Source organism: Euprymna scolopes, chromosome 18 (assembly GCF_053919585.1).
Source record: "Euprymna scolopes isolate OS-2025 chromosome 18, ASM5391958v1, whole genome shotgun sequence".
NCBI lineage: Eukaryota > Metazoa > Mollusca > Cephalopoda > Sepiida > Sepiolidae > Euprymna > Euprymna scolopes.
In genome coordinates, this window is record NC_136499.1 from 29,133,967 (window position 1) to 29,159,331 (window position 25,365).

General features: G+C 30.9%; 1 protein-coding gene across 34 annotated transcripts in view; it reads right to left on the reverse strand.

Moving 5' to 3' along the window:
- LOC145297554 (serine/threonine-protein kinase mig-15-like) overlaps positions 1–25,365 on the reverse strand; it is a 1,203,941-nt gene that overhangs the window by 797,960 nt on the left and 380,616 nt on the right. The gene's annotated exons all lie outside the window — the stretch shown is intronic.

Below are 25,365 nucleotides of genomic sequence, written 5' to 3' on the forward strand. Positions count from 1 at the left end.
AAGGAGTTCATGGATAAATATGTTTCTTAGATAAATCATTGTTCTTTGCTTCACATGACCATTGTATTGTTTTTTTTTCTTAAAATGTATTCTATATATTTTGGGCATGTTTACATCTATTTTACTTCAACATAATTTTCACAACGTTTGATGAAATAATTTATTATTTATTAATTTCTTTATGAAATGTGCATTGTTACAATTAGTTCACATTTTTGGATAGGTTTCCTCATCATTGAAAAATGATTGCACACCAACCGTTTTCCATGTATAGTTTTCTTGCATAAAAGGAGTCATAATCTAATTGGTTTGTTCACAAAACTGCATGTGGTGCAGAAATATGGTCAAATTTGGTAGTGAACCAAAATATCATTTGACAATCGTTTGAAGGAAATACGGGAATATCTCTGGAGAAGATCCTTTCTCTAAATTTGGCCTTTAATAAGTTGGGAAATAAATTGGGATTTAAAAAAAAATCCTTTACTATGGAATCACCACTTATCAAGGCTAGGAGGCCGCTCGAGGAAGGATTAAAAAGAAATTATGGAAATCACTCCAGACAAGGCATCAAGTCAATTGATGTAAAAAACTAAAAACAATATTACTTCATGGTCAAAGAAAAGTGTTACATGGATAGATTCCCATCCAGAAAATATAAATTCTTTCCCCTTCGTCAGAAACATCACCTACGGAATATGAGGAGTATAGGACAAAATAAGGAAAGCAAGAATTCTGTGGCTGTTCAATTTTCTACTTTTCTCAAGAGTTAGTGTAAGACTCAAGTACATTTTATTTTTTTTTAAATCTGTTTAATTAAATGTGTTGAATCAACAAGCACACCAAGCCATTTTATTTTTTTATTTTTTTCTATAATATTCAATTTTAAACTTAAATAAAATAAAGCATTGCATTACTTGTTTATAATTATCCAACATAAATGGGGACTCCATGATATTGGTAAACTTCTTCCTGTTAATGGTTTTAAAGTTTAGTTTTAAAATATTACCTTTCATTTCTTTTGATAATGTTCATTTGTTTTATTTTTATATTTTTTTTTAATAATTTACACATTGGTTGTAATAATCTGAATGATCAAAATTAAAATCATCAATACTCATTAAGAATTCTGAAATACAATACCTTGATAGTGTTTGAGTTTTTCGTGTCACATCTTTTTCATCATTTCAATTTAGACCGACTGATTTTTATCAAGCATAACATAACGTTTACTCATCACAACTCAAAAATTCTTTCCTATTATTGTGCTTTAAAATCTTTCCCTTGTATGGCCCCAGATCAAAACATTGGGTGAAAAAGCATGTGTAATGTATATACTTTGAAACCGTTAATCAGTGGCCACACAAATGAGAACAGTCTGGCTGCATATCAAAACAATATGTGAAGCTGCCTTAAAAATATTTAGAAATAACATTGTGAAAAGAAATGTCTGATAAAATAAATGTTGAGCAAAAGATAAGATCCTCTCTTAAATATGATAAAAAATCTCATGAGCTATTCATATTTGAAAATTCATCCATAAATTATATATTTATATAATTAAAAAGACATGTCTGTCAGTATTTGCAACACTTGTTTTTCCATGTAAACCATCAATCTTAAGTCATAGACCAATTATGAAGCCTCATATCTCAAACGAGAGAACAAAAGGTGGAAACTAGCAAGGATACCTGATGTTTTCAAGTTAGATTTACTGAGTAAAGGAATGCTGTCAGAGTCAGTAAACCAAAAACTCAATTCTGGAAATTACAAAACATCTGGTCCCAACCAAAAATTATTCTTTTCACTTGTTACTAGCATGCTTACTAGGTGTTGCCCGGGAGCAGAGATAAGATAGAAGAGTTTAAAAAAAAAAAAAAAAAAAAAAAAAAAAAAAAAAAACAAGTGTAACATCATTTAAAAAAAATTCTCTTTCATTGCTCGACCCTTGGGCGACTGGTTCGTTATAATAAAAATCTGTCTTGATGTGACCGTTTGGTTTAATTTCAGTGTTGTTTTTGAAACAACTATTAGAAAGATACAAAATTATATTTTTACTCTCCCATACACTAATTTGTTCCTTAGTGATTCTAAGGGAATAAATAAGATGGTGTGTGTGTGTGTGTCATATATATATATATATATATATATATATATATATATATATATATATATATTGGCATGGGGGGTCATAACCATGTTGCAGTCACTGAATCTGAGGATATGAAGTTTGCAAATCTATCTCGTGTAGTTCACAACTTTTAGCCAGACATCTAGAATAATTACGACTTCATGTAATAGATTCATAGTGTTTAAATTTGAAAGCCAACAACCATATTTTCAAGACCTTGCCAATTCCATGTACATATTTTTTAAATATACAAAATCTAATTCATTTTTTAATGATACATAATTAAATATGCCCTAAGCAAAATAACAAAATCTTTGTGAAGATCTTCATTTAAAAAAACGGCCATCACTTAATTACAAAGATTTTGATCGTTTTTTTCTTTTTAGTCATGCTTTATAGTCTATCACTTTGTTTTAAATTGAATTTTAGCTTTCATTTCTTATGACTAAAAAAAAAAAAATAAAATAAATAAAAAAAAAAATAAAAAAAAAATCACTGAATTTATACATAGCCTTGAAAAACTTGCTTCGTCTCTTTCAAATCAAAATGCAATAAATAACATATTATATATAAATTATTGCTTTGTTAGGCTAGAACCAAAATTGAGCCATAAAATTTGGGCTACCAACTCAACAGCATAATTATAAATCGTCCCCTGGTTTAAACAAATACTTTAAAGAGTATTATTAACACTAAGTATATTTACCTGCAGCAACATTAGATATGATGCCAGTTTATAGAGGATGATTAAAATATTTGCCTCTGAATCAGAGCCGCCAGGATTCGTAGGTAAGGGCATTTCAAGTACCTGGCAATACCCCCCACCCAAAAAATGGTGGAGGTAATACCTAGGATGATGGCCTCCTGAAACTGATCAGAACCATAGCAAACATTTTTTTTTTTCTAATTATGAACTTTTTTTTCAATTTAAGAATTATTAAAGACTAAATTCGTTATCTGAAAAGGAATTCTTTTAAAGCAGACATGAAGCAAAATTAATTAATTTTCAAATGAACGTCTCTAATTTAATTATTTAGCTCACATCTTTAAAGGTTTTAACATAAAACTAATCTTTGTTATTATTATTATGATTTGGATGAATTATTATTTTTACAATGAGTCATCACTCCAAATTTCATACTGACCGACATTTTCTATAAAAACAAAATATTTGAAAAGATAATTTCATATTAAATTAACTATAAATACCAACCCTCACCCAACAAAGAAAAACTACCAAAGCACACAATCAAAATGAGAACATCTAATTTGATGGATTGAAAAATATTTCCTTATCGATGATGGTGAGGAGAGTAAAGATTAAAGTAAAAATGATATATAGCAACATGGAAAAAAAAAATGAAATTTATAAAATGGTGCACAATTAAGAAATCCAACATATGCTCAACTATAGAAACCAGGTCTAGGTCAGTGTCAGCTATAGGGGTTGCGGGGGGGGGGGCTAACTTCTGAGTATTTTAAACAACCTGATGCAAACTACTAACTCTCAGAAAAGTTGCTGACTTTCAACTGCTCATGTCAGAGATGAACAGTCAGTCTTAAAAAAAAAAAAAAAATAAAAAAATAACTATTAATCTAACTATTAAAAAACCTGTTACTTAACTCCTTTATGGTCAAGATTTTTTTTTTTTTTTTTTTTTTTTTTTTTTTTCCATCGGAGGTGGCTCATATGGAAACAAACTAGGTACGAAGGTTCACTTTCTATAACAGTTTACTTCTTTGGTGGTAGTCTTCTGCCAATACTAATGATATTCATGGCGTAAACCATGTTTCATTAGCAAGTATAACAATATTTGAGTGGTAACTAAGAATAATAATGAAATCTGAGCATTTTTTTTAATATATACTTTTTTTTTTTTGTGGTGGTGGGGGGGTAATGTGATTACGTTTGTTTTTTTCTTTGTCAAAATTTTGAAAAATAGGATTAATAGCTTAAAAAGTTTCAGAATTAGTCTTAAATGAAATTTCATGATTGAATCAAGCCACAAAAGTATTATCATGATCAGTTTAATGTTCATTTTAAATGCTGGCATGTGTTATATAGCTTTTAAAAATTGATTTCAACAGCAACCTATCTTTAGTAAAGTGTTTATTTATCAGTCTTTCACTCAAATCCATCCTTACCACATCCTCTCATATTTTCCTTGGTCTTTTATCAACTGACCTTGCTATCTTAACTGTTCTACATCAACTAACCAAAGCATACTTATGAAGTTTCTTGCTTTGTATAAATTTATCTATACTATCAAGATTTTATCTCTCATCTGAGATCATTAGATTTAACCCTGTTTTTAAGGCTCACATTACATATCCATTCTATCATTCTCAGATTATATCTCTCCATGCAACACATATCTTCAACCTGGTTTTCATTTCCATACATCACACTGCAAACAAATGCTTGATAGATTTTTCCCCCTTGATCAACAATGTTAATGCTCTGTTGGTTAGTAATGACAGAAGTCACTTGAACTAATCCTAATTCTTTTAATTACACTAACACTACTTCCTCGCTGTGCTCCATTGGTATCGCCAAAGTAATCTATTATATAAACATCAATTCTTGATTTTAGTATATTCATTATTGAACCAAATATTTTCTTAGAAATCTGTTATGTTTATAGTAATCATATGGCATTTCAATTCGGTTGGTCAATTTACTTGTGCCAAAAATTATATTCAACTGAAATGAATCTCCTTTAAAAAAAAAAAAAAAAAAATCACCCTCTGATAAAAAATAAATCTGAAGTTGCCAATACAAAGCAAATTCAATAATGAAAATTAAGTGTAAATATATATATATATATATATATATATATATATAACTTTAAACGAATTAAGAAAAAAATATTGATATTTTCTTTAAAGCAATGCAAATTACATATGATAGAAAAGGTATTGTTTAAAAGAATTGGCAAGAAAACTTAGCAAGAATAAAAAAGACAGAGGGGAAACTCCAATGGGAAAACTTTGTTTTCACTTAGGCATACAATTATCTCAAAAAACATTAGTACGTAATTTTTTTCAACAAGCAAAGTAAAATGAGAAGTTTTAAATCAAAAAGAAGTAGGGGTAATCAACGTTGTCCTCTAACCAGAGCCAGAGTAGAATCTTATCTAGATATGTCTCTCCCAGACAGTATTTTATTAGGATCAGGGTGTAGATCTGTCCTATATTTAGTCAGAGAAGAAGAAATCCTACAATCTTTATTTTTTTACCCAAACCAGAATGCCTCTTTTTAGAGAGCTGTATCCTTGCCTCTTTAAAACCTCACCTTGTGTTTAACTTTGTCCTTGTGAGAAATACATATGGACAAGTAAAATGTCTATACATTTTAAAATACACTCTATTAAGTATGGACCACTCTTCCGCAACTGAGTTGCTTTTGGCTATCGTCAGGAGACATGAGGGGCTTATATCTAGTTCCACATCAACACCAGACCTATAACTGATTGTGTAAACACTAAAAAGTATTAATGAAAAAAAAAAAGAAAGTTGTATATATTGTGCATAAATTGGTTCCGAGTTCAAATAAAATAAAGAGAATATAAAATTTTCAGTCTACGGAAAAAGCCCTAAAAATACCTTTGTCAAAAATAAAAAGAATCTGTTATTACAATGTACATTTAGCAGTGTGAACAATATACACTTACATCAAATAGCAATTGCAAAACCCATTCATAAGAGAGAAATATACTCAATTTGCATTAATTTCTTTACACTGGTTTGTCATTACAAATCCTATGTCACATGATTAAATTAACCAATTGGTATAAGTTGACAGAAAAATTTGAAGTCAAACCATGTCCATGATATCTTGCTAATGTACATTTGAAAATTCATTCTACTCTTCAAAGAATATCGCTATTAACATGTACAAAAGCAAACAAATTTTGAGAAGCTGTGAATTAAAGCAGTAATCGGCAACCTTTTGAATATCAAACCACTAAAAGTAGAATTTGAAATTTGGCAGAGTATTAATATGAATTAAAAAAAAAAAAAAAAAAAAACGTTCAATACATTTTTATACATTTGAAAGGACAGAGGAGGGAGAGCACTAGCTAGACCCCACTAGAAGAGTGTGGAGAGAACTGAGGCTTTGGGGAGACCTTTTTGCCACCTAAACCCTGAAGAATATCAATGGCCGATGGCAGTGAGAAAAAAAATGGTAAGCGACTGTTGAGATAATGTGATAATGTAACCCATACTGGTTATTGAGAAAGGTGGAGATCATTGGAAATGTGGGAAGACTTGTCACTCAGACTCCAGTAATTACCACAGGTTGTTGCTAGTGAGTAATCACTGATGATGGCCTGTGTGAGAACTCGTAGCGAGTGGATAATAATGATCGTCAAATATTTTATTAATAGAAATCACACCTATTAAAAGGTAAAAAAATTATAGCACAATCTATATAAATAAAACAGGTGTGTGTGTGTGAAAATATTTAACCAATAACCTCTTAAACAAGCGGTCACATAATACTGAAATTAACATGAAATAGTAAGCATACACCAAGGATGGTTTATAATGAGTAAAATCTTTGCTTGAATGGATGGATAACACATACAGAAATATGTCAACAATTTGGAATGCAAAATGTCAATTTCAACTTGCTGACATATTTCTATTACTTCTGTGCATGCACAAATTCATTCATAGCTTGAAGTGGTTTAATTTAAATTTTTTCTGTATCGATAGCTCAAACAGTAAGGAATGTGACTGGAGCAGTGAATGTTTAGATTTCGATTCTAACTGATGACACCCAATTCTTTTTTTTCTTTTTTTTTTTTTAAATCTTTGAATCATTCATTCAATATAGAATCGGTTCTGTAATAATAAATCTAACATCTGCACGAATTCAAACATATTTGAGTGTATTTTAAGGCAGAGAGCTTCCTGCTAATAATTAAAATAATACTAAATAAAAAATTTAAAGTTTTACACAATATTTGAAACCGATTGATATCAGTAGAAGACAGAAAGCGGTGTACACATCAAGTCAAGAGCTGCACCATATTTTAATTGTTGTGACTAATGCAAATGTCTTAAAACAAATATGTTGATAAACATTAAATCAGCATTTTTATTGTTTTTCCATAGTGCTCGGCATTCCTTGTTTATAGAGAGCCAAAACTGTGGCTTTTATATGATGACTGGAATTTAAATTTTGAGATTATCATCACAAGATAAATTGATAATATTTATTTCATTCATGTTTGAATTGCTGAATAAAAATTTAAATAATGCTCCCCACCCCCTTTGGCAGATCATCAAAACTTTTGAACACATCGCCAGTGATCTGTAGACCAATACTGAACAAGCACTGAATTAGAGAATAAATATTGGCGAACAAATTTTTTAAGACGAAAACAGCAGACGGCACTAAATTAAGATAATTTTGTATCGTTAGAATTTACATGCGAGCTGATGTATATACAACGCACGCTCTCCTATTTTTATTATTTAATGATTTAAGCCTTAGATCAGTCACCTATATACATCATCAGGTGTTTGAATCTGTGATGAATCAAATTGTCAATCACCTCAGCAAAAGCAATCTATTTAGTGACAAGTAATAGGAATTTCGTTTTACATGCCAAACTGCTGATGTGCTGACTAATTTTTAAGTTATTTAATTTTTCCAATTTTACAATAGGTGGTGATGATGCAGGGAAAGATCATTTTAAGTTATGCTTACACGCAAATAGAACCGCTCTTTCTCTCAATATATATATATATATATATATATATATATATATATATATTTGTCCAAGTATATTTCATAATTAGAAGAAATGATGATGACCAGCAAATTAAAAACAAATGTTTACTAACAGGGTATTGATCTGAATGCAAGTAACTATAGCTGTCTATCTAAATGGGAATGGATATCCATATTTATGGTGTCATAGTATAAATTTGTTGTTTCAGGAGTAGTTTGATGCGCGTGTGAGGAGGGGGTCTCAAAAGAAAAGAAACGATAACCACAACTTAATAACTAGAGAAAGATTTTGATTTTCTTTTGGAAATCAGCATCTCTTATTTATTTGAATTAAAAACTGTTCATAAAAACACATTGAATTAAAAAAAACAAAAAAAAAAAAAACAAAGTAAAAACTGAAAATAATATAAAATATAATTTTTACATATTATACCAACATTATTGGTTACATATGTGCATACAGGTTTCAGTTGTAATTTCTTTAGAAATCAATCCTATGTCATCATGCAGAGATCTTAAAATCAACCAAAAATATTAACTGTTAGAATTTTTGGTTCATTCTAAGATATTTGCCTTATAACATGCGATTGATTTCTTTAAAAAAAAAAAAAGAAAAATCGCAATTGCAGCATGTATGCACATATGTAGCAATTTATGTTTGCATAAATCAATAAAAATTATATCATAACATTCTGCTTGTCATTGAGATCACTTTCTGGTAAATATAAGAGTTTCATTGGATTTACATCTAGAAAACTACAGCAATACAATCGTTAAATATTATAAAGCACTAGAAGAAAACCCGTCCCAGGGCAGGTAAAAATTATTAAGGTAAAGATAGAGATATATAAACATAAGTATAGTAACAGAAAAAGACTGAAGAAAATGGAGTCTGACAGTTTCAAATTTAGTCAACAGACTCCACATCCTTTAGTTAGAACTGTTTATAAAATGATTTTTTTTTCTATAATTATAAAAATTTGTGGTTAATCCATGATATTTTTTAATGAATAAAATGTTGTAAGCATTAATGAAATCTCAGACAAAAATCAAATGAAAAACATTTCTAAAATCAAACGATAATGAAAAAAAAAAATTCTATTTTTTCAAGACATGCATATGAAGGTAAAAAAAAAAAAATATTGATATATATGTATATATATTTCCTAAAGATCGATTCCATTTCCTTTCGAAAACAACTCATAGGAATGTTTATGGAATAATGTGAATAGGAGTTTTAACATAAAATACAAGTACTCTGGGACATTTTCTGAGCTCAATATCGTCTTTCAAAAGACAAAAAATTGAAAAGCCATTTTACGAATGCTGATTGTAAGCTTTTGATGTGATGGAAACAAATCATATATATATATATATATATATATATATATATATATATATATATATATATATATATATATAATAGGAGTAAAAAGTAAATAATATATAAGCAAAATAAATATAAGAGTTAAAGGAAAGAAAAATCTTCATGACAAACACAAAGATATTCTCCAATATCTAAGCTGTCTTTAACAATCTACTGCTACAGGCGACCACAACTTTCATCAAGAAAAAAATCTGAAAATGGTTCATGCAAAAATGCAAGGAATTCAGTTTCCTTTTTTTGTGTGCATGTGTATACGTGCATACATATATACAGTGTGTGTATGTGTGAGCACACCTGGCTATATATATATATACATATATATATATACATACATACACGTATAAAGCCAGGTGTGCATGCACACACACATATATATATATATATATATATATATATATATATATACATACACACACATTGCTCTGTATAGGATGTAGTTCCAATCTAATGAACTGATCAATATGAGTTAGAAATACAGTTGCTAGCATTAAAGATGGATAATGTATGCTATATTTAGTTTTATGCAAAGAGGGCCAAGGTGTGTTGGAAGCCCTTAAAAATTCAAATACTTACCAATTTAAAAAAAAAAAAAAAATTAACAATAAATGTTAAAATGTTTCATTGTTTGAAGTATTTTTGAGATTCTTTAAGGACCTAATATGAGTAAAATCTTTATTTTGAACATTCAAATATTTCAGATTTGCATTAAATTTTATTTAGTCATTAGACACCAATTAAACAAGATTGCATGATTTTCATGTGTGAAATACAATCTCAGGTGTATAGTATTTTTGACTGGTGCCAGTCAGATACACTTCCGGTGATCAGTGATACTGTGAATCTGCAATAATCAAAAGACTAATAGATTTTATATATTAATTTCAAAGATGAAGCAGTAAAATAAAAAAAGGTGATGATATATTTAAAATAAATTAGTGTAGTTCTGTCGGTTTGCAATGTTTGCTAAATCAAATTTTAAATAAAAATTTTATTCCTGACTTTGTTTTTTTTCTTTTAGTCATATCTAGAAGAAAAACTAATTTGTCTGACTGATAGTGTGTGTGTGTGTGTGTGTGTGTGTGTAGGGTGTCTTCATTTAAAATTTAGAAATGGATCACAACTTGTTGAAAGTCAAGTCAGTTACCACATGAAAATGAACATTTGAAGACAAATGCTAAACGTAAGTCATTATTCCCACACAAAACTATGTTAAATTAAAACAAACAAAAAAAAAAATCGTCTGGATTTACTCAAACAATGATCAATTTAAAAAAAAAAGCAAAGAAGAGTTAAATAAAATTATACTTTTTATAAAACAATATACAAATTAGTGAATCTTACGATTTCAATCACACATGCATAAAGAGTATATAAAAATATCAGTGTAAAAAGTTGAATTACACGTGGTGTAATGGATAAAGTACTTGGTAAAATTCAGTTGTAAGTGACATTCTTCTGAAGGTTGAAAGTTCAATTCTCAGTGTAGGCGACACTCAAAATACAATTGTGAATTACTTAGAACTTTCACCCGATTATGGCTGACAGAACGAGAATATACGACCTCTGTGGATTAAATAAAAGGTTTTGTTTGAAATTATGTACAAATTTCAGAGTTCAAAAAAGATACACTTGAAGGTTGGAGGTTACATTGGCTGAAATGTTGTGAAAATAACACTGAATACTAAAACAGAAGTCAAAATAATTCAAATAATATGAAATTTGAATTGACTTGAAATTGGATGCTTTGACCTCAACATTAGTGCAAAAAATAAACCATCATTCATTTAACATCATAGTGTATATTATAAAAACAAATGAAATGAAATTGAAAAAAAAAAAAATCAAAAAGAGGCTGTTTTACCCGAGTAGAAGACAAATTATATCTGACACATAAAGCATCTTATATTATTAGATAGAAATGATTTCAGGAGATTAATTTAAAAACAACTCCCCCCCCCCCAACAAAAAATAACATTAAGGGGGATATACAAAGAACGACAGCAAAGACAACTTCCATCATGCTTCCATGTGGCAATCTTCATTAAAAAATTCAAGCAGCGGTGAGAATAGGAAGAACTGTCAACTAATATAATTGTCATTAAGGGTGAAAAGTAGGAGACGAGAGGGCGAGAATCTCTGACTGCCATGATGGGTTTAACATGAGAGTGGCTCTATATACGGATTACACAGAGAGAGTGAGAGAGTGAGAGAGTGAGAGAGAGAGAGAGAGAGAGAGAGAGTGAGAGAGAGAGTGAGAGAGAATAAAACGATATCAGTTGCATGACACAATGAGAGACAATGGCTGGAACCATGTTCGGACATCAAATAAAGGTAATTTTAACATGAGAGCCTTTGCTTCCTGGACAGCTTCACATAATGTTAGGCTTGCAACTCACCTCAATCAAGGCAAACCAATTTGTAGAGAATGGGAGTGGTGAGCACACAAAGCCAATCATCTCTCTCTCAGCCACATAAATAGAGGACTTTCTAAGAAGACATTAGGAATGTAACATTCGTATTAGACTTCCTAGGAACAGTAGATAAAACTTAATTAGAAGTACATTAAAGTGTCAGTCGGCAGTCTTTTCTTGTTCTTGACATTTACAACAGAATATCTTTATATAAATAAACGAGAATAGTGTGTGTATACGCATATTATATATAATCACACTAAAAATGCTTAGAACAGACTTTGACTAAAGAACAGATATATTTGACACGTTCAGTCCTGTGGGCAGAGTTTCCAGCATTTGTGAAACAAAAGGTATTGATGGATGATTAAACTAATGTATAGTGTTCTTCGAAAACAAAAATTCATTTATTTGAACTACTATTCTCATCTAATTTTCGCAATGTTTCAGCCGATGTAAACTCGAAATTTCTTCAGATGTGTCTCGTTGAACTTTGGAATCTGCAAAGAATTTCGAATGAAACCCTTTAATCCAGGGAAGAATGCTCTCATTCCATTAGCCATGACCAGATAGAAGTTCTTGAGTAATTTGCAACTGTATTCTTAGTATTACTCACATTGAGGATTGAACCTTCAATCTGTAGAAGAGTGTCACAAAAATTCGGACCATCAAATATGACGACGGTCGGACCATCAAATATGACGACGGTCGGACCATCAAATATGACGACGGTCGGACCATCAAATATGACGACGGTCGGACCATCAAATATAACGGTCTGACCATCAAATATAACGACGGTCTGACCATAAACTATGATGACGGTCTGACCATCAAATATGATGATGGTCAGACCATAAACTATGATGACGGTCTGACCATCAAATAATGACGGTTTGAACATCCTCTATCAAACACACACTGAGGAGTGCATTTCTTTGCTAACAACTGAAAATTAAAGACACATCTAACAGATTTTAATTCCATTTTTGTTTTGATGATATATCTGCACTTGTGCAAAAGTGACACTCGAATTGTATCAGTTTTTATTAGTGGAATTCATTTCAAATATAAATTGTTCGAATTCTGGAGATAATCAAATATATTCTTATTAAAACTTTTTTTAAAATCAAAATCCACCATTAAAACCAGATAAATCGTTTTAAAACTTAATATGGCTTTAAAAAAAAATTAAAAACTTAATGGTCGAGACGTGCTAAAATAAATAACAGCATTTAATATAAATTATGAAATATTAACACCAGATATTTATAAATATAAAAGCTTTATCACAGAAATTGATCTAGCATAAAATTAGTGATAACTTTAAGTCAAAAGTGAAGTTTGAAAGAAAGACGAGATCAAAACTCAAGTGTGTTCTATGAATCTGCTTAGAAAAGAATGTAGATAATATTAGGAAAATTACAGTGCATAATTCACATATATTTTAGAAGGGATGAGAGAATATGGGATTACATAAGGACTCTAAAAAGAATGAGTTTAGAAAAATAGTCTACAATATAAGATCAGCCACAATAAGATCGAACCACACATATCAAATGAAAATGCTTATTCAAAGAAGAAAACTTTCAAAGGAAATGATTGTAATGGAGCGCGTGAAAATAGCAGCAGTAGCCAAAAGATAGATGGCTAGCGAAGGTATTAGCAACAGCAGCAGCCGTTTGAGTATGTATGCAAATTAGCAAGTGTATGCAGGCTTTCGTCAGAAAAAGAAAAAAAAAGGACAGTGATTGGGAAGAAGCAAGGCGTATGCCACAAAAGATGGGCATGCAAAGTCGCAGACAAGAAATGGCTGACGTGTGATCAAGGAGAAGAAAGAAAAACATATGCCGAGTGAGATGGACATGTGCCTTCCCCCCTCCTGATGGCTGGTGAGAGACTTAAGCTGATGTTGAGACAGCAGAGTTTTGTCAATCTCGTGGCAGACGAAATAGACCATAAAGAAAAAAACAAACAAAAAAAAACAAAGCCAAGTCGGATTAATTTATGTAGCTGCGACGATACCCACATTACATGATCACCAACTTTAGAATTCTGAATTCTGCGACTGAGAAACAAAATAACTTGATAGTTGTGTTTATACTGATCACTACACACATGACTGCTTTAAAGTTTTCAGTTAGGCTCAATCGCTTTTATATTCAAAAGTTCTGAAAACGATTTTATATCTCCTGTGATTAAACTTTATTCTGTAAACAGAAGTTCTTTACTCCCTGAATCGTTTAAATGTATAATTCTTATTGTCCAATTCAGTTTTAACATTACTCCTTTGATGAATATTAGTTTGGAAAACAACGTAAAAATGACGATTTACTAAAATTAATTCTTTCAATAGCTATTACTGACAATGTATGATGTGAATCAGCAGCGCATTGACATACTGATTTCTGTTAGATTGAAGTTAAACAGAGACTGGACAGTATCAGATGGGTTACCATTTGAGAATACCAGGTGCTGTATGTTCAAGGAGAGCAGCAACTCCCTGCAAAAATGCTATTCAAAATTATCTCTCCTGACTGTGATATGCAGGAGATTAGGGAGACCCTTGTATCAATGAAAAGTATGAATTTGGTATCCTTGCACTGAACTCCATGTTACCACCCTTTTTTTTTCTTTTTTTTTTTTTTTTTAACTTCTAGAATTTTTAATTTTCAACTTCTACAAGGTAACCCAAAAAGTTGTTTGTTTAGCCATTGAATGAAATTGAAATATATACAAAATGTTTGGAGCAATTGTGTTCAAATTAGGACAGACGGAAGTAGGAATATCAGATATTACAAAAAAAACATGCTCACCATGCTGAACAGTTGTGAGAATGGTGGAAGTTTCTAGAGATCTTGTTTGGAGCTGTTTGTTTTCTTGCCACCGTACCTCATCCTTTTTCAATTGAGTGCTTACCACTGATGAAAAGTGGATTCTGTAAGAAACAGCAAAGCGTTCCAGACATTGGTTGTCAATCACACTACAAGATTGCCTATGCACCCACACATGATTATGCTTTGTGTCTGGTGGACAGGTTCTACCAATGAGCCAAACAGCCACTAGAGACCTATACTCACAGTAATTGAAATGTGTGCAACGAGTAATTCACCAGAAGGAGCCAGCACTGGTAAATCAAAGTCATGTTTTTCCTTCATGACAATGGCAGATCGCATGTCACGTAAATAGTTAGGGATACCATACAGCAACTTAGGTGGGAGACTGTGCCATTAACCTTATTCACCTGACCTCGTGCCATTTGATTACCACCTCTTTCACTCTCTGGATAATCATCTTCATGGGAAATTGTTAACCAATGAAGTAAACTTGCACCAAGCCCTCACAAACTTCTTTACATACCAAACTTCTGAGTTCTACCACAAGAGGATTGAACAACTAGAAACACAGTGGCAGAAGGTGCAGGATGCTAATTACTTTTACGGACAGAACTATTTAGTTATCTTATAAATACTAATTACAAACTTGTTCGTACTGTTTATGGATGCCCAATGTGAACGTAAGCCTCACAGTATAGGATTTTGTTTGCAATTTTATTTCTGGATAGAGACACTATAAATATAGTAAAGATTTTAAAAAATGTTTAATAATGAAAACTTTTACTTTCTAGAGAGAAAAGAAAGAGTACAGTAGGTGTTAGTAATAAAATGTCTAGTTAGAATTAATTTCTCTCTTCTTAACCTTTCTGCATCCTGAGCTCTATATCGGATGGATTAGATTTAATAAAATGAGAAATCAAATGAGAAACTTGCTAAAAACATCAAAGTTTTAATTGGATATAGAAAATTGCAAATTATTAGAACTTTTATAAAATATCATGTTCTAATTTTGGAATAATAATAATAATAATAATAATAATAATAATAATAATAATAATAATAATAATAATAAAGGAAAAAAAAGCGTTATTTTTTTTTTTTTCTCAATAAATTTGCAGTATGTCAGTGTAAAAAGCAATTAGATTGCTAAGCATATAAACAATAGATTACACATCATGTTGCATTTATGTTGACGTTCATACTTCTGGGTAATACAATGAACTAAACATCCCTGTGAACAAATAAAATGAAAAACAAACTTGTACAGGGTTTGAACCTGTAGGGATCACCTTCACTTGAGCAGTTCTTTTATACAGCTTGTTAGTCAGATGTTCAAAACGACATCACAACAAATGGCTCTTCTTTCCGACACAGTCTCATCTCGTTCTCTCTCTCTTTTTCTTCATTTTATGTCGATTAAATTAACCATTTTCTTTCTTTTTTCTTTTTTTTTTAAATGGAAATCGCTCCAGACAAAGCATGAAGCCATTTGATGTACCTATTTACTATGCCTCCCCACAGGACAGAGTTAGACACCAGGGTCGTTTTTTAACGTGGAGAAAAGGTACAAAAATAAAAAATTGTCTCAGTCGTGAACGACTGCTCATCCACCGAAAGAGAACAAGAAATGGAAGTGCAGCATCTGAAGAACAGACACTACACTTTGATCTTGACCAAAAGGCCAAAGAGAGAAGCCATTTGATGTAGAGAGCTAACAAAAATGAGAATTGATTATCACAAAGATAGGTGATACCTATTGACCTTAGTCTAAAGACTAAGGCTTTATGTAGGAAGAAAACAAATGGAAATTAAAGTGTATATTATGCATGCAAACACGAGTATCAACAAAAAGGCAGCATAATAATACATAATAAATCGTTACGTTTATACACGCAAGTATTTCTAGCAATTAAAGATTTGTAACAGTTTTTAAATCAAAACGATAATGGCGGAATGTTATAATAACCGAGTAACATTGATGATTTTCCCCTTAAATGATCGAAAATGTAAAATTTCAAAGAAAAATTAATCGTACAATCAACGCAATAAAAATCTGCACAAATACAATTTACTTCGTTTATAATCATGTGACTCGTTTTAAGTCTTATCTGTGTTAAGTGAAAAGTTCAATTTTATTTTCATGAAAGATTATGAAAATAAAGTTTATCCATCAATTTATTTTAAATCTATGGAATCAATCACAATAGCTAAAAACATAATAATGAAAAAAAAAAAAGAAAATGAAAGAGAGGAGGAAGAGAAGAGGCAAAAAAAGATGGGGAAAAAAACAAAAAAAAAGCAATTTTTTTTTAATAGCAAAAGAGAAAATTTTCTATAAGCGAAAAAGAATTGATAAAATATAAATCTGACAATTTCTTGAAAATATAAAAACGAAAAAATTCTTCACTACAACTGATCAGTCAACATCTCACGAGCAGCAGATATTAGACTATAAAGTTTTTGTATGCGGTATAGGAGTGGGTACAGCTAAATACACACAAGTGTGCATATATATATATATATATATCAAAATCATTCCAGTGGAAGAGTATTCTCACAGTTTCTCCTCCTAAAACAACAATGCCAACATGACTTTGAGAAGCTAATCTCTATATTTAAGCTCAAACCGAGATATGTGTGCACTCAACTCCTCCAATGAATACGAGACATAAAAATAGTACAATTAGAATCATACAACTCAGAAAAGTGCAGCAAAGAGAAAGATAGGGCAAATAGTCAACTTTACATTTTCAAAAATAGAAAAAAGTAATATAAAAGAGTCTATTTCGTATATTGAAATATCCTTCGTACAAGACGCTCGACGCATCTCTAAGATAGGTTTTGTTCGCCCATTTATTGGTTTTTGGTTAAACTCATGTTTAACACTATTTGTTTGTCACTTATGTTGAAGTTACAAATAGCATTTTCGTTGCCATGTCACGCTTAAGTCACAAATAGCATTTTCATCGCCATGTCATGCTTAAGTCATAAATAGCATTTTCATCGCCATGTCACGCTTAAGTCACAAATAGCATTTTTGTCGCTATGTCACGCTTAAGTTTGTATTAATATTTTTATGGCTAAATGCTTAGATTGACTGGATGCATCTTAAGAATGGATTTGTTCCTGTTATAACATGAAAAGACGTGGAATTGCAATGAAATAGTTATAGTAGATACATAATTGCTTATGCCCTCTGGTTATAATGTGGTGTGCTTTGCTCTGTACATTTCTTTTGCAATTCATATTCTTGTGCTGAATTATATACGATTTCTTTAGTCCTTTTTCTGCTGCTGCCAATGTCTTTAGAAATCCCAAATCAGCCTTCAAATTCAATTTGCTGCGTTATTCTTTCGCATATTCAACTTTACACAAAGCGAAGAAAACTCATACGAAGATTTCTTGCATTTGTATCCACATGTCAAAACAGTTAATCGAAAAAAAGATTGTATACAAGTCCCAAGGTGAAAGCAGCATCACTGACCTCAAGTCACAATTATGATAGTTTAACCTTAAGAACGTATACAGAAGTTGATTCTGCTTTGTAGTCTTAGCAGAAAATGGAAAAAGAACTTAGTGAAAAAAAAGAAAAAGAAAAATGCAAGTTACTAAAAAAGAAACTGTATTCAATCATTTTATCTTCCAATAGTTTATATTCTTAGATATGAAATGGTTAAGAAAAAAGATATCTAGCTGATCGCATAAAGAAACTGTATTTAATGTCCCGAGTTAAGACACCTGAATACTGCAATAGTGACCCTGTTGAACAAGCTACCCATGTTTAATTCATGCTCTCATAATATATTTAGAAATAGTATCAATTAGTTTTCTTTTAATGAACAATATAGTAGAGTAGACTGGGCTTTGACTTATTTGATAGAAAATCAGTTTAATGAACAGATATGAGTTTTAGATATCAAATGCATTTCATCTTTGAGTTGATTTGATCTGCAAGAAAAAAATAAATGCCTAAATAATAAAGTTTACAGGTGGACACAATTTGTTAGAAACTTTATAAAAAATAAAATTCTTCTTCGTTATGTGTGTAAGAAATATCTGATGAACCAGCAGACAAAAGCCATACTACATCAATCTTTGGAAAAGAAAATGACAATGTTTATCATTGATGGATCCATAATAAAGTGACACACTTGGAGCCTTGATTAAATGCAGGACCTTCCTAAAATATGATTTAGAAATCAAAAACATTCATATGATACAAAATATGTCAAAGTTAGGTCTTGGAAACTTTTTAATAATATGTAATCAAGCTTTCATTAGGTTGTCTGACAACGTTTTATATATATATATTTATTTTTTAAAAAGAAACTTTAGCAATACTTTGTTCTAAAGTTGTCTTGTTTTTAAAAACTTATGATTTATTGTATTACTTAAAATAAACATTGCTTGAAACTGTTGTAATAAACACAATTTTGTGCATAGTCTTTGAAACTGGATTTGGAAAATTATTTAAATAGTGTGTGTATGTTTATATATACAAATATTATTAGTTGCACATATGCACACATGTTACTGCTGCAATTCCTTTGGATAAGCAATGTCAACAGGCCGGATCATATAGTGTAGAAGATTGTAAAAGATCTGGTCCAGTGACACTGCTTTTCTAAAGGAATTGCAGCAGAAACTTGTGCATTTGTGTAGCCAATAATGTTTCTATAAGTAAACATGTTATAATTCCACTATGCTTGTGTTTGAGCACTTTTTGATAAATACCATAGTTTCAATGGATTTACATCTAGGAAACTACAGTGATATATATATATATATATATATATATATATATATATATATATTGTAACACACACTGTTGTGCAAAAAATATGTTCCAATTTTTACCAGAAGTTCACTTCTCCAGCCTAACGAATCATTGAAAATGTTGATAACAGTATTCTAGATTTGTGAACTTGCATAGATATAAATAGACCTTAATTCTTTTTTCTTTTTCAAGTGAGTGAGGTTGCTGTGTTATTGTGTCATATGGTACTAGACGTTCAGACAAAAGTTAAATTAACTCGGGTCTGAAGGTTTTGAATCATATGATCAGCATAACAACCATCCTCCACACTGATAATTTCCGAAAAAAAAAGAAAAAAAAAAAAAAAGAGAACATAAGTACATGGATAAGAATTACAAACGATTTATTACATATAGATTGATTCTAGGTAAATATAATTCAGAGGTAAAACAGCTAATGAATTTAGCAAGGTGTATACAAGAGTGCTCAATACCACGATACACCAAGATATACTTTTTATTTATATTTACATAAACACTTAAGTATCGCTACACATTCATGAGTATGTTTCAGTCTAGTTATAAGTAACCAAAAACATTATCAGTCGATGTTGCTTTTACAAAAGTCTAGTCCTTAATGGATATTGGAGAAAGTTCACCGAAGTTCTGGTCTGAAGAGCAATCACATGATATTAAAAAATAAAATAAATTACAAATTAAGATAACCCCATTTAATTATTGAAGAAGAAAAAATATATAAGATATTACATTAAGACAAAAAATAATAATAAAAACAAAATCACAGAAATATACCTGCAATGCCCGGTGGAGAGACAGAGGTAAGTGGGGGGGAATAAAGGAAAGGGAGGGGAAGCGAGTGGGAAGAAGGGAAGATGGTAGGTTAAAATTATAATCACACAGGATATAAGTCACAATAGACATATCACAGACAGTGATGGCCGTCTAAAAAAAATTAGAGGCCAGGTACTGTAAGGAATTTATTTGCTTATTTATTAGTGTAAATTTTTATTGGCTGGCTGGGCTAGAGAAATACAATAAAATTAGAATCAAGTTTTTTGATTTCATTAATTGCGAGTGATGAAAAGAGTGATTTAAAAATTCAAATAACAGTTATAAATAAAAACAAATGTGTAGCGATACCTAAATGTTCATGTAAAAATAATATACACACACACACATATGTGTGAAAATAATATATCTATATGCACACACACATATGTAAAAATAATATCTATACACACACACACATATATGTAAAAATAATATATCTATATACACACACATTATGGGCGAGTGAAAGAAAGAGATAATCAGTGAATCGATATTTCAATATCAAATTAATAATTTAGTATTAAAAGATATCACTAGACAGCTTCAATGCATCCAAGTGTTCAGAAGATATCAAATTAAAAATGGTACGAGAAGGAAGACTGTTGCTGCAAGTGATCGTCAACTGAAACGGACCATTTCACTAGCCAATAGAGATAAGGATGATGAGGGGGGAAAGAAATGGCTCTTAATATTCACCCTTGCGAAGAAAATATTGCCCTGATAAGACTGGTCATTCAGCCACTAGCTTTGTAGATTGACCATTTGGGCACATTCTATTAACAAACGACTATCATTGACTACTTAAGAGCGATGGAAAGCAAAGAAAAGAAAAACATTTCTTTATTTTCTATGGAGAATTTATGTAGATTATCAGTGATGGAGTTTGCTGCACACATTAGAGAGCAATTTTGGGATTTTCATGATGCGTTGCTAAGATTTCTTTTATCGTTCAAGGAATGTTAGCTGCTGTCGGTCAAAACTACTTGATCTCTTAATAAAAACACTAATCGAAAATCAGCCATGGTAAAAATGAAAAGGATTTATCAGATTAATTTGTGACTATAATTATAACTTTTTTTTTTTTTTCTTTTTTTAGGGGGTCAATTCTGAATCATGATTGATATTTTCACAAGATGCTATGTGATTGCTGTGGTTACGGTTACAGTTTTTCTGTGATAGAAATATATATGTTAGGTTTGGCATGTGAATAATTTAATCAAGATGATACTCAAAAGCATCCGGAAGCTGATTTTTCAGAAGAATGAGTTGGAAAAGCAGAATATCTAATAATGAGGATTTTGAGAGAAATCTCATGATCGACATTATGGGAAGAAAGATGAAGGAGGTATGATGTAGGTCATGTTTTATGTAGTAATGGAGGAGGGTTTGTGAGAACAATCTTGGATGCAACAATAGGACTAATATTAATGGGAAGAAACAGAAGCGGAATGACAATATCAAAGACAGAGTTGACCTCAATTATTGGAGAAACCATGAGATATGCTTAAAAAAGAGGGAATTGGAAAAGGATGGTGGTCATCTTTCATTTCAAAGAACATGGTAAGGAGGATTTTCCATGGCATTAAATATCAAACTCAAAAGTTTTCTTGTTTATTTATTTGAACCGCAACACTTTTTTTTTTTTTTAAACAAATACAAAATACAGTGCTCATTTTAAACTTCAAAATGGTGCGTTTTCATTATAAAAAAAAAAAAAAAAAAAAAAATGCAAGGCGTGCTGCTGTATTTTGGATTTGTTGAAAAATGTGTTGCAATTCAGATAAAGTCCTAAACATGAAAACAGTTGGCTATATATTTTTTCTTTGAATTTTGATATTTAATATTGGCAAAAATCCTCAATAATTAAAGAAAAAATGAATTAATTGTAAATATTTTTCTTTACTTTCAAAAGATATGTAAATAAATGAGAATATTGAGAATACATTACAAATACCAATTAGAGCATCTCCTCGGTACAATATTGAAGTAGACAATAGTGTTGCGGCCCCAACTTGGGAACTTTGAGAAGTGTTGTATATTTTTGTTATCACTACACCTGATTTCAATCTGATCCAGATAAGAGTGGTATAATAAGTGTCAGAGTGCCATCCGTGGGTTAAATAGGATCTGTCCTGAGAATGACATGAAACTGCATTCAGTGATACATACAGAAACTTACATTATTTTGTCTTTGAGCAAAGTGTAATATCTGTTCTGATACCACACTTTATATTTTTCTCTCTTTGATCACTTAGAAATCCTTCTAGACTGATGCAACTTTGATTTGTCTTCATCAAGAATGACTTTTTTGGGGAAAAGTGGATTTCTTCCCAAATTAACCTATCCTACTAAACTATCCTATAAATAGGACATTAAATAATTTCTTTTTAAAATCTGCAAGTTTTTTTTTGTTTTGTTTTTTTTAATTACATTTTCACCCCAAACACGGCACAGTTCCACTTTGATGCAGGAGCCTACTATCAGGGACATAAGTTGCAGAGATACTATGAAGGTAGTTGAGCAGCAAGATGTCTGTTCACATTACACTTGAACTTCTGCATGTCAGTACAGTTGGAGAAGCAAGAACTCAGAAGGGAATTCCAAAGTCTAACAGTTGTGAGGAAGAAACTATTAGAGTAGAAGGCTTTCTTACACCTAGGGATCTCAAATGTGTAAGGGTGGGACTTTGATGCTTGTCGGGTTTGTCAGGGAAGTTTACGTTGAGGGGGTACAAGAGTTTGTAGTTTGTCGGAGCATCCACCATTAAAATACTTGTAAAACAGGCAGAGGGATGCAACATTTTGTCGATGGGACAGAGATTGAAGCTTAGATGACAGTTCAGGACCTATCACGTTGGCGACTCTTTGAACCATGTTCAGGAGTGAGAGATTAGAAGCAGATACACCAGCCCAAATGTAACATATAATAATAATACTGTTTATTGCATAATTATTCTGAAGAAATGATAAAGTTCATCTATATTCATCAACTTCTCTCCGTGAGTTGTTGGAACCTTTAAAAACTATTGTGAAATTCTATTTGTTCGATTATATATGAACTTAAATGAGTCTTGCATTATTAAGTCACTAATTTATTGACAAAACTGCAATGTAAACTATTTGTGTGAACTGTTTTGCTCCTTATGTGTAAATTTTATTTTTGAATGTATAACCTCCTGACTTATAAAATATATCACATGTACCCAGTGTCAATATTTTGTTTTCTAAATAAGATAACTTTTTTCTTTAATTTGTGTATTCTAACACATTTTTAGTCATTACATAAAGTTTTAACTCATCAGTAAAAAAATTTAGATACCTAGGACATAATGGGTTATTTGAACACCTTAGAAATTATTTAGATTTTATCTTTAATGCATAGAACCTTTTAATTTCTAAAATATATCACATGTACTCGGTGTCCTATTTACAAAAGTGAATACTTCACTTTCTAAATAAAATAACTTTTTCCTTTTAGCTTTTGTATTCTAACCCATTTTCAGCCATTAAAAAAAGTTCCAACTCAATAGTAAAAAAATGAGATATTTTGAACTTAATGGGTTGATATCCAACTTTGTTTGTCTTCATGGGAAGGAAAGTAAATAGAAACAATTCAACGTTAAATCGTCAAGGATTGCTCCCAAAACAAGTGAATTAAGCATTAAAAAACCCAAACGGGTTGGTACGCCGCACAACACCCAAACAAGTATAGCAAAAACCTTTATGAGCCCTATTTGAATTGCAAGTTTTTATCCTCAAAATGAATTCAAAAGACAGCATTATTTTTTTGTCCATGAACTACCAATATTCTGAAGCAAAGATAAGTTCATTGCAAATTTCCTCAAACTTTTGGAGAGAAGACATTTCAAAGAAAGTGAAAACACAAAGGGAGACAAGAATGTGAACAACACGCAGTCAGCCTTTCTTTTGTGTTTCTTGACAGAAACAAGTACCAATGAATATAAATGATCTTCTACAGAATCTTTGAAATGATCACGAATAAGGATTCTGGGAATCTGAATACTTGCGCCCCCACCTCTCTCCACCCACCACCCGTAGCTCTATTTCCTTAGAAATGATTCGTGCTGTGAAACAATTTTACTCTGAAAAAGTTTGTGCCGAAAGCAAGGAGATTCCTGGTTGACATCAAAGATGGTAGCAGATACAATTTTCTATTTGTCTAAATAGCAATGAATAAGAAGTGTTCATCTTTCTATTGTTTTGTTTATAATTGGCAGGAAGTACAAATAATTCGAGCTTAATTAGATGTATATTCACACTTTGAGCAACAGTCTTATTTGATACAAGGTATCTCTTTCAAAAAATAAATAAATAAAAGTTCTCAAATTGGTCAAATTGAAATTATTCATTATTTTATTTTTTTATATTTTTTTTTTTTTTACTCATTTCAATCAAAATATTTTTTTTAACACACAAAAACTAAAATAAGTTGAAAAATTGTTTTTAACTAAAATAATAATGCTACACGACATACTTTAGAACAAAGCAACATGATAGGAATTTTAATAGGTAAGTACTGTCTTGCTCTTGTTTTACAAGGGAGTAAATAGTGTACATAAATTTTTAGTCAGGGGGGGGGGGTTTCAATCCATAAAGAGGACGGATTATTTTTTTTTTTTTCTACAAGATTAAAAAGCACAACTTTAACCCTTTCATATGCTTAAATAGAAATTGCAAGATTTTTTTTGTTCTTGCAGCAAAGTCCAGCACAAAGCGTGGGTATCGTTGCTAGTATAGTATATTTGCACAATCCTACACTTCTGATCAATGCTCAGGTCAAAAGGCAAAGAAAAATCCATAAAAACCAAAAGAAATGCTGGGATAAGCGGAAAAAAAAGCTGATATTATTTCAGAGTTTTCCTTCTAGATTAGCTGTACTGGCAAAGTTTGTGAGTATGAGCGGCGATCTCAATTGTTTCACGTCTACTAATAAGTAATTTCATCCATTCTTTTAATGACTAAACCAACAGTCTTCCATTTTGCTGTTAGAATGAGATGCAAAATTGGGAAGATAAAATTTATAAATGATTTTGCAAAGGATCACTTAGCATTTATACTGGTGCCAAAAAGACTACTTGAGACACTACTCTCAATACCTAAAATAAACTTTGTTTAGTTGTCAACTAACAGGAATAGTTATTCTACTGATGTGTCCTTGTGAAAAATGATAATGGGGAAGAATCTTAAACTGATTTCGAGGGGTAGAAGAAGGAAGGGGAAGCTTCTTAA